The sequence below is a fragment of the Myotis daubentonii genome, chromosome 15 (assembly GCF_963259705.1).
Source record: "Myotis daubentonii chromosome 15, mMyoDau2.1, whole genome shotgun sequence".
NCBI lineage: Eukaryota > Metazoa > Chordata > Mammalia > Chiroptera > Vespertilionidae > Myotis > Myotis daubentonii.
The window spans coordinates 39352438-39364640 of NC_081854.1; positions in this window are offsets into that span (position 1 = coordinate 39352438).

A 12203-nucleotide genomic window follows, 5' to 3' on the forward strand; every position below is an offset into this window, starting at 1 on the left:
GGGAATGGGAACAAATCTAGCTCATTTAGTTGAATTATCTTGTACTTAGTTTCATAAGAGACTAAGTGTACCATGGGCTGCCAGCAGCACACAATTTTGTGGGAGGATAGTGTGAAATCTGTATTCTTTGTTCATTGTGAGAAAGAATACTACAAGAATAATATAATTCATGCATATCTGGGGGATAAGGATAAAATTCTATCTTCTATAAAAATATAAATATGTATTAATATTTACATATAAACATATATTATAAATATAGCTATCTATCTATATAAATAATAAAAGCATAATATCATATTGACCAAACGGCTGAACAGCAGAACGACCGTTGGATGACCACGCTATGACACACACTGGCTCCAGGCCAGCCAAGGTGGGTGCGATGCAATTGGTTGGGGGACCCTGCCATCACCCTATGATTGCCTTGCAGAGGGAGGCCCAGGCCACCAGCCGACAGGGTGATTGATCAAAGGGGGGCTCCACAATTGATCGTCCCAAAGAGGGAGGCCCAGGCCCCGACTGGCGCTGCTGCAGTAGGTGGGTGGGGTCTCCCTCTGTGGGGTGATCAATCGCGGGGCTCCCAGACAGTGAGAGGGCGCAGGCTCGGCTGAGGGAACCCCCCCTTGAGTGCATGAATTTCGTGTACCGGGTGTCTAGTATCTATATATATAAAAAGCCAGTGACCAGAATGATGTAACGACCAGAATGACCGGCCGCTATGACGCCCACTGCACCAGCACACCAGCCTGATTGTGGGTGGGGCCATGGCCAACCTCCTGTGGCCCCTCCCCCTGGCCGGCCCTGCCCACGATGGGCCCCCACCACCGCAATTGGCCCACCGCCCCTCCCCCTGGCTGGCCCCACTCCCAATTGCCCCCCTTATCCCAATTGGGGGCGGGGCACACAGGCCAATCACCTGCGGTCCCTCCCCCCCAGCTGGCCCAGCCCTGATTGGGCACCGATTGGGGCGAGCCAGCTGACCAACCTCCCACTGTCTTCTCCTCCTGACAGGCTCGGCTCCAATCCACCCCAATTAGGAATGGGCCGGCCGGACCCCACTTGTGCATGAATTCATGCACTGGGCTTCTAGAGTATATATATCCTATCTAATAATAGACAAACATGGTAATTGACTGTACCTTTGCTACATCTCCCATTGGCTAATCAGTGTGATATGCAAATTAACCACCAACAAAGATGGTGGCTAATTTGCATACTGCAGGCAAGGCGGGGCAGTGCGAGCCGCCAGCACAAGCTGCTATCCAGGCCCCTGTGTGTGACCCCAGAATCCGCCTGCCTGCCACCTGTGATGGATCCGATCCCGGGCCGCAGGCCAGCCCCAGAAGCCCCAGAAGCCGCCTGATATGGCAGTAACTCTATCAGTAAGCACTCTGAAAGTCAGTGGCATAAATGCACCAATTAAAAGACAGATTATGAGGGTGAATCAAAAACAAAACCCACTTTAAATATAAAGACACATATTGATTAAAAGTAAATGAATTAAGCTGCAGCCTGTTTTGCTCAGTGGATAGAGCATTAGCCCTTGGACTGAAGGGTCCCAGGTTCAGTTCCAGTTAAGGGCATGTACCTCAGTTGCTGGCTTGATCCCCAGTCCCTATCAGAGCATGTGCAGGAGGCAAGCAATCAATGTGTCTCTCCCTTCCCCTTCACTCTCTCTAAAATTCAATGGAAAAATATCCTTGGGTGAAGAGTAACAAAAACAAAGTAAATGGATTAAGTAACATTAAAGAGATTATAAGAAAAATATATTCCAAATTTTGTTAGTTATATAATGGTTATGTTTAAATTATTAACACCTAAGAAATTGGGTGAAGGGTACATATAATATGCTGTAGTATTTTATAGGTTTTTTTACATGTATGAGATTATTTCAAATTAAAATATTAAAAAATTAAAAAATAATAAAATATTAATTGAAATGTATCTGCATTACATGAAAAATCTCCTAATTGCTTCTAGCATTATTTATTAAATTGTGCTAAAATTTATAAGGGTTCAATTAAAAAATATCTTAATTCTAAATGATATAATCGAAAATATATAATAGTGCAATTATAAGCACTTATCTGAAAATACAAATTTAAAGAAGTGAATTTAAAGAAGGGATTAGCCAAAGAAAATATATTCACAACCCATGGACAAGACAACAGTATGGTGATGGCCAGAGAGAAGTGGGGGGCAAGAGCTGTGTAGAGGGGGCATAAGGGGGGAAATAGGGATATCCTATATAATAATAATAAAAGGCTAATATTCACATTGACTGAATGGCAGAATGACCGGTTGCTATGATGCGCACTGGCCACCAAGGGGCAGACACTCAATGCAGGAGCTGTCCCCTGGTGGTCAGTGCACTTCCATATGGGGAGTGCCATCCAGCCAGAAGCTGCCTCATGGCTGGCCAGTGCAGAGGTGGTGGCAGGAGCCTCTCCCACCTCCGTGGCAGCACTAAGAATGTCCAACTAATGGTTTAGACCTGATCCCTTGGCGGCCTAAGCCTTTAGTCGGACATCCCCCGAGGGCTCCCTGGCTGCCAGAAGGATGTCTGACTGCAAGCTTAGGCCTGATCCCCCGGGGAGTGGGCCTGAGTCGACAGGTGGACATCCCCCAAGGGGTCCTGGACTGCGAATGGGCGCAGGTCAGGCTGAGGGTCCACCCCCCACCCCCGACCGAGTGCACAAATTTTTGTGTACCGGGCCTCTACTGTGTGTGTGTGTGTGTGTGTGTGTGTGTGTGTGTATAAAGCCTAAGCGACCAGCTGACCAGCTGACTGGCCGGTAGCTATGACATGCACTGACCATCGGGGCAGACGCTCAATGCAGGAGTGGAAACTACAGGCATGGAAACATGGAACAGATTGATGAATCTCAGAGGGAAGGGGGGGGGGTAGGAAGAGATTAACCAATGATCTTATATGCATACTAGAGACCCAGTGCACAGATTCATGAACTGCTGGAGTCCCTTAGCCTGGCCTGTGGGGATCGGGCTGAAACCGACTCTCCGACATCCCCTGAGGGATCCCAGATTGTGAGAGGGGGCAGGCCAGTCCGAGGGACTGCACCAGTACACGAATCTGTGCACTGGGCCTCTAGTATATAAATATATGAGCTATGTGTGTATATATACATATAGATATGTATATATATGTGGCGTGGGCTCTATTGCTGCCTTGACCCTAGGTGATAAAAATCATTGAAGTTTAAAATCCTGAAATGCTGACCTTACTAATGACCTTTTCCAGGAAAGAATATGTGATTTTTTTCCTAAAAATACAGATTTCTTGGTTAAAAAATGTGATAGGAAACTCCATACTGTCTTCCATAGTGGTTGCACCAGTCTGCATTCCCACCAGCAGTGCACAAGTGTTCCTTTTTCTCCACATCCTCTCCAGCACTTGTCGTTTGTTGATTTGTTGATGATAGCCAGTCTGACAGGTGTGAGATGGTACCTCATTGTTGTTTTGATTTGCATCTCTCGGATGATTAGTGACTTTGAGCATGTTTTCATATGTCTCTTGGCTTTCTGAATGTCCTCTTTTGAAAGGTGTCTATTTAGGTCCTGTGCCCATTTTTTGATTGGATTGTTTATCTTCCTTTTGTTAAGTTGTATGAGTTCCCTATAAATTTTGGAGATTAGGCCCTTATCAGATATGACATTGGCAAATATGTTTTCCCACACAGTGGGCTTTCTCATTGTTTTGTTGATGGTTTCTTTTGTTGTGCAGAAGCTGATCCCACTTCTAGGAATATATTCCAAGAAACCAGAAACACCAATCAGAAAGGATATATGCACCCCTATGTTCATAGCAGCACAATTCACCATAGCTAAGATCTGGAAACAGCCTAAGTGCCCATCAGTAGATGAATGGATTAGAAAACTGTGGTACATCTACACGATGGAATACTATGCTGCTGTAAAAAGGAAGGAACTCTTACCATTTGCAACGGCATGGATGGAACTGGAGAACATTATGCTATGTGAAATAAGCCAGTCAATGAAGGAAAAATACCACATGATCTCACTCATTCATGGACAATAGAGACCATTATAAACTTTTGAACAATAATAGATACAGAGGCAGAGCTGCCTCAAACAGATTGTCAACCTGCAGCGGGAAGGCCGGGAAGGGTTGGGGGGCAGGAGGTAGGGGGGTAAGAGATCAACCAAAGGACTTGTATGCATGCATATAAGCATAACCAATGGACATAAGACACTGGGGGATAGGGGAGGCTAGGGGACTGTCAAGGGCGGGGGGGAAAAAAAGGACACATATGTAATACCCTTTGTAATACTTTAGGCAATAAAAAAATACTAAAAAAAAAATGTGATAGGGCTCTTCAAAATCTATAACTTCTATGATGATTTAATTACTTAATATCACAAAGGTATTTGTTGAGATATATTAAAATCACCCATAAGCACTGTATTTGCAAATTACTGTATTTTAACTCATTTTGATCAAATTCCATTATTGGGCCATATTTGAAATAAAATTGTAGACATCTGTTTTAGGAAAAGTCAGTTATTGAGGTGGGAAGCCATATTCTTCTCATCAAGGGTTGGGTAGTTTATTGAAAAGCATTTTCGTAAACCACACAAAATACAACACTTGACAGCTGTCTGAGCCCTTGGAGAATCGATCCTTCCGATAGCTGGATTGTTTTTCAGATGACCGAGATTTCGCCCATTTGTCTTAGTGATGAATTGTTTGGTCACAGGAAGAGAAATTCACTGGGACTGGGTCAGGTCAAAATAAGTAAATAAGAGAAAATGATTGGAAAGACAGTAGGGGACTCAAAGGCAGAAAGTGCATCCGCGTCTCTGGTCTGTGGAGGGGGTGGGAGTTGGAACCTGGAAGCAGTCAGGGTCCAAGCCCTCACAGCTTGGCTTCTCCCGGGGCCTCTTCATTCTGCTCTCCATGCCCAAAGGCTCAGGAGGACAGATGCTGACTTGCCGGGCCAGGGCCATGTCCCCCACAGTGCAGACACACTTGTCCAGGGAGCGTGGTCTCACGGTCCATTTCCTTCTCAGCAGCCTGGTGGGAGCAGCCAGATTTGCCAATGTGTCCACTATGGTGCTTGTTTTAAAAAAAATATTGGCCTTTTCTGGTGCCATAAAATATTTCTATAATATATTAGAAAGTCATAAAAATAATATTTGAATAGAATTTAGTCATTTCTCAAAGACATATGGTGCTACTCACCAGTATAGCAATGTCTGTCCGGCTAACAGATGACCTTAGGTGGCTGTTTGTGTTTATATGTGTGGTAGGAATTTTATTGATGTGTTTTAATGTTTTGATTTCTCTTTCTTGCCAGATGTCACTTATCATTGCTGATTGATATTTGCCATTTCTAATTTGTTACTGCTAGAAACCAAGTAACCTTTATTATAATTGCATCTACGTAGAGTTAATTAAATTTTAGTGAGAAGGTCTTTGTCTCCACGGAGAAAACTCCTGGGCCTAAGGGCATGCACTTTGTAATCTTATACTTCTGACCATGTGTGACAAGGGAAATCACTTGGTTAAATAACTGTGTTTAATGTACTTGGAGTCACTTCATGGAGGCCCGTGAATCATTGCATTTTAACGTCTATTTCTTTAATTCCATTGCAATGGTCTCTGTTTAATCAAACACTTAATGTTTGTGGTGGGTAGAATTATAGCTCCCTCAAATGCCCAAGTCCTAGTCCAGCCGTGGGCAAACTATGGCCCGCGGGCCGGATCCGGCCCGTTTGAAATGAATAAAACTAAAAAAAAAAAAAAGACCGTACCCTTTTATGTAATGATGTTTACTTTGAATTTATATTAGTTCACACAAACACTCCATCCATGCTTTTGTTCCGGCCCTCCGGTCCAGTTTAAGAACCCATTGTGGCCCTTGAGTCAAAAAGTTTGCCCAACCCTGTCCTAGTCCCTAGGATATGTTACCTTACACTGCAAAGGCACCCTACAAATGTGCTTCTGGTGGCACACCTTGAGAAAGGGAAATCACCCAGGATTTTCACAGAGGGCTCAACCTAATCACATGAGCCCTTAAAAGAGGATTTTCTTGTCCTGGCTGGTGTTCTCAGTGGTTAGAGCATTGGCCATGCATTAAAGGGTTTGATTCCTGGTTAAGGGCATGTACCATGGTTGCAGGTTTGATCCCTGGCCTGGGGCTCATATGGGAGGCAACCAGTGATGTGTCTCTCTCACGTTGATGTTTCTTTTTCTCTCTCTGTCTTCTCTCACCCTCCCCTCCCTTCCACTCTCTCTTTAAAACAATGTAAAAAATGTCCTCAGGTAAGGATTAACAACAACAACAGTTAAAAAGAAGAGGATTTTTTCATCAAAGGCCAGTCAGGGACATGCCTGGAAGAAAGGGGGAGAGATGAGGTGTGGGAGTTAGTATGGATAGCTGTTGCTGGCCAGGAGTTAAGGAATGCAGGTGGCCTCTGGAACCTGGAAATGACCCCAGCTGGCAGCCAGCAAGGAGATGGGGGCCTCATCCTGTAACTGCAAGGAAGTGAATTCTGACAACAGCCTGTTTGAGCAGGAGGACTGATTCTCCCCTAGAGCTCCCAGAAGGGAACACAGCTCTGATGACCCACCCCTTGGTTTCATCCCTGGGAGCCCCATGCCACATTTCTGAACTACAAAACCGGTGGTGTTTAAAGCCACCACGTTTGTGGCAATTCATTATGGCAGCAAAACAAAAACAAACTAATACAATGCCCAAATCCTTATTTTCTCCCAGTAAGTTGGAAATTCTTTAAATTATGGTCTTCTTATTCCAAGCAGCTTTGGGCAGAATTTCTATTGCCTTGAACCGGGGGAGACCTCTGTGACTGCCTCCAGCAATGAAATTTGGCAGAAGGAATTCTGAATGACCTTCAAGACTGCATACTGCTGTGTGTGTGTGTGTGTGTGTGTGTGTGTGTGTGTGTGTGTGTGTTGCTACTCTCTCTGGAAGCCGTGGGCCATCATGTAAGAAGTCTTGCACCATGTGGCTGCCATGTGACAGACCACTTGGAGTGACAACTTAAAGATAAGAGAGGGATGCCCAGCGCCCCACACATTCCAGTCACCAGCTATTTAAATTTTCTCAGTCTGGGCACCAGAGTGAAGAAGCCTTTGAGATTGACCCCAGCCCCCACCATGTGCCTATGGTCATGGAAGGAACCTGAGCAAGAACTTTCTAGATGATTCCAGTCTATACCAGATTCATGAATAACATCATTTATTATTTTAAGCCACCCTTTTAGGATGATATCTTTTAAAAATATTTTTTTATTGATTTGAGAGAGTTAGAGAGAGGGAGAGAGAAATAGAAATATCAGTGATGAGTGATAATCATTGATAGGCTGCCTCCTGCAAACACCCTACTGGGGACGGAGCCTGAAACCCGGGCGTGTGCCCTAACCAGGAATTGAACCGTGACCTTCTGGTTCATAGATCAACTCTCATTTACTGAGCTACACCAGCTGGGCTGGGATGATATTTTTATATAACAAATAACTGGGAAATATATTCATCTATGAGTGTAGTTTTAATGGATTTATACAAAGTCGTGACTTCAATGCTAGGTGTAAGAAAATCCACATGCTCATTATTTAGTCCATAATTACACTGGGTTGAAGACAACAGCTTACTTGCCAGTGCTAATCAGTTTGCTCTCAGTTACCTGAGCTATTCTTTACTCTTCATTTTCTTAGGACTGGGGAGGGCATGTCCGATGTTCCCTGTGCTCTCTGTGCCCAGCCACATGCCGTGGAGCGGGACATGCTTTCAGTTTTCTCAGAGTCACAGTGTTATTTCCTGCCTCAGCTCACTGACGGAAGACCATTCAGACTTTATTTTTCGCTCAACACCTGGGAGACCTGGAATTGGCCTTCTGAATCCATTAGTAGGTTCTTGGAGTGAATTAGATGGATCTGTTTTCAATTTTTATTGATTAAGGAGAAACAATGGAACAATATTTAAAACTCAACCCAACTAAAACTTGCTTTCCTGTTCCTTTATGTAGCTTGTAATATATAGCTTAGTATATACTTCTGCAGTTTTTGAAAATTTCTTGCAGATGTGTTGCACTCAATCATGAATAACAATGGAAAACTTGCATTTCTCTTGTGTTATCTGAGAATATATTATATAATATGGTGAGAGCATTAACAATCCATTATTTTAATTGCAGCTTATTTTGTGAATTCTGCTATATCCTTCTTTTTCAATTTCAAATCTTATAAATCATACACGAGAAGACTGGGGATTTAGAATATTTTAATATCTCGGTGAAACAGAATAATAAAAATTACAGAACTAAAGGAGATGCGAGGGAACATCTAATCGAATCCTAACATTTTCAGATGTGGCATCATTAATCCAAAGAAACTGAATTAGCTGGTGGCAGAGCCAGAATTAGAAAATTCATTTATCTGAGTGTGTCCAAGATATTCTCCTGTGGGGCACCTGGGGACTTGGGGTTGCTGGCGGCACTGCTGCCTTATTAGTCTGCAGAACCCAACAAGCAAAATCCTCTTCGAGGTCATTTGTTTATTGAGTTCTCAGGAGAAGCAGCCGTGACATAATTAGCTGTGGAAAAAAAACGGAATCTTTAAAATGAATGAATCTCTGTACTTACATTGCTAGTGTGGCTGGACACTATATTTTGGAATGCTATTTTTTTCTTCCTTTGGGTTCCCCATTACTTTTAGTCTTTCTTCATCCTCCACCCCCCCAACACACACACACACACACACACACACACACACACACTCACTCACTCACACACACACACTTCGCATTGCTCAGCAGTTAGATACCACAGGCTTGCTGTCTCAGGGGAGAGATGGACAGCAGAAAGCATCTTTTTATTTTTAAAATTCCAGGCTCTCCTTTGCCATATGTTAGAGTTAAGGAGCTTCAAATTCAGGATCCATATGACTACAACTTCCCAAATCCAATGTCTCCTTTTGAGTAAACAATATGTTCTTTTATAAGAAAGATGTTTGTTATGAGAAAAATAATCAACCCCAGGCACAATTTGCTTTTGCAAAATTTAAAGTATAATATAAACATATATGCATATAGGCATACATACAAATGTATTCTTCCTAGGGATTGATTTATGTTAGCGGATTGCGCCTCTCCGTGCTACACTATTATTTTGCAGTGGATTCCGTGTTGAGGCTTACTTTTCCCGTCTGACCGCACTTAAATTTATCTTACATATTTTATGTTTTATATTAGTGACTGTTATTTTTATTCTTTGTGCTTCTGTATTGTTGTAGCCAATTGGGCTGCTATAGCAAATTACCGTAGACTGGGTGGATAAACAACACGTTTATTTCTCCTGGTTCTGGAGCTTGGGAAGTGCAAGATCAGGGTGCTGGCAGAGAGGTGTCTTAGATTCTCTTCTCGTGTCTTCACGTGGCGGAGAGCAGAGAGAGTGGAAACACGCTTTCTCCCGTCTCTCTTAACTGATCCTGCCACGAGAGCCCCACTCTCATGCCCTACTTACCTCCCACAGGCCCATCTCCAAACACCACACCTTTGGAGATGAGAGTCTCAGCATATAAACCTAAGGGGGACACAAATGTCAAGTCCATAGCAAGCATCTTTTTTTTTTTTTAAAGAAATGATTTTAGCACTTTGAATTATTTCAATATTTATTTTTAAGGCTTTTGCCTGAAAGTTCTCTAAAATGAATAAACCAGAAGCGAATTCCTGCTGAGAGTCCTGGTATTGTCAGCTGTCTTTCTTAGCATCTTTACATGGTTTTGAAATCTGAGTTTGGGAGCACATTCTGTGTAGGATTTTTTTTTTTTCTTCTGTGTTTCCTCCCATTCCCTCTTTTCTGTAACGCTCATTCTGTCTCTCTGTGGTTCGGGGGTTGATTCCTCCAGGTCCTTACAGGCCCCATTTCTAAGTCCGGTTACTCTAATAGTCATGTGGAGTTGCTGCTTCAGAAGCTGTTTGCGTCAGGGACAGTTCATCACTTGGCTTTGCTGGCCTCCGTGTCGGCGTCTCCTCCTGAGCACTGCCGCCTACCAGGAGTCCCAGTCCCAGCTGGTGGCCAGCCGCCTTTCACAGGTGCTAGTGCATTTGTACTCCACAGTTCCCGATCAGCCAAAACGCTCGGGGTCTCGTCAAGCTGAAATCAAGGTGGTGATAGGGCTGCATCCTTTCCCGGAGGACCTAAGGGACGATTCGCTTCCTTGCTTTCCCCAGCTGTTCTAGGCTGCCCTCTTCCCTTGTCTCCTTACCCCTTCCACATTCAAAGTCAAGGACAACCAGACAAGTCCTTCTCGTGCCACTTCACTGTCTCTTCTGCCTTCTGGTCCATGTTTAGGACCCTCGCCATTACGCGGGGGTTACCCAATACATCAGGACAACCTCTGTATTTTAAGATCACCTGATTAGCAACCCTAGTTCCATCCTTGTCCTTAATTTGCCTTTGCCATGTAATGTAACCTATCCACAGGTCTAGGAATTAGGATGTGGACGTCTTTGGGAGGCCATCATTCTGCCTTCCACTCTGGGGTACAGGAATGGCCTGAGGAGCCTTCCCCACTCCCTGGTTTACAGCTGTGTGCCTGGGCCCAGGACCCATCTCATAGGGAACATTAATCCCCAAGCTGTTTTCACCCTGGTCTGCACGCTGAGATCTTAACACCCTGGTCATGTTGGATAGTTGTTTTGTTTGTGATTCAGAGAGCTGTTTATTTTGGATCATGTATATCTTTGTGATTTTCTGATTTTCTATTAGATTTTTCTTTAGAGTCTGGAGCCGTGATGGTTATGAAGTATGAGTCTGCCTTGTCACCTTGATGTGAAAGTCCTCAAATTCTGATAGTAGCTCAGCCTAGAGCACTCAGATGCATCCTGAGAAAAACTTAAAGTACTTGGCAAATTGTCAAATAGGAGCAATATATGAATGTTGAATTAGTTTCCTAGGGCTACCATAAACAGAGTAACACAAACTAGGTGTCTTCAAATGGGAGAAATTTGTTATCCCACAGTTCTGGATGCCAGGAGTCTAACATAAAGATGTCAGCAGGGTCGTGCTCCTTCCGAAGGCTCTGGGGAACACTCTTTCCTTGCTTCTTGCAGCTTCTGGTGGCTCCTGGCATTCCTTGGCTTGAGGTGGCATCACTTGGCTCTCTGCCTCTGTCTTTATATAGACTTCTTCCCTCTGTGTGTCTCTTCTGCATCCCGGGTCTAAATCTCTCTCTCCTTTCTCTTGTAAAGACACCAGTCATTGGATTTAGGACATATCCTAATGCAGTATGATCTTATCTTAATTTCATTACACCAATTTCCAAATAAGGTCATATGCACAGATAACAAGGTTAGGAATCGAAAATATCTTTTGGGGTGATATAATTCAACCCACAATGGAGATATAGATATATAGATATATAGATATGTAGATATGTAGATATGTAGATATGTAGATATGTAGATATATAGATATATAGATATATAGATATATAGATATATAATGCATATTTGTTTTGTTTCCCCATTTAAAGTGGACACTCATACCCAGTTGGCGTGGTTAAGCTCGGCCCATGTACCAGGAGGTCAAGGTTTGATTCCTGGTTAGGGCATATGCTCAGGTTGCGGGCTCAATCCTCAGTAGGGGGCGTGCAGGAGGCAGCTGATCAATGTTTCTCTCTCATCAATGTTTCTATCTCTCTATCTCTCTTCCTTCCTCCCTCTAAAATAATATTAATAAAATCAATAAAAAAATAAAGTGGACATTCACTACAGGGACTGAGTCAGTTATTTCTTCCATGTTCCCCTCCCTCCTGCCCCAGTGTTTTCTAGAGAGCATCTGCTCCATAAACACCTTCAGATTGACTAGGAGATTTTGCCATGACGTGCTGACCCTTCCAAGATCTGCCACAGGCAGAGGGAGAATGGAGTTAACAGTATTTTCCAAAACAACTGTGCATGTAGATGCTTACTGCAAAGAAATACTGTGTCAGAGGAAGGCTTGTGGAGTGCAACGTGAAAGAAGGAACACAGTCCTAGAAGACATTCCGAGAGTAAATAGGTTGGCTGTACCTTTGAGGTGGTGGGAATGACATTTCTAAGCATGTTATTAAAGCTGAAAACCAAAAAGAAACATCTTAATAGATTTCACTGCCTTTTTATATTTCATTGTGTCAAAGAAGATTATTACCAACGTTAA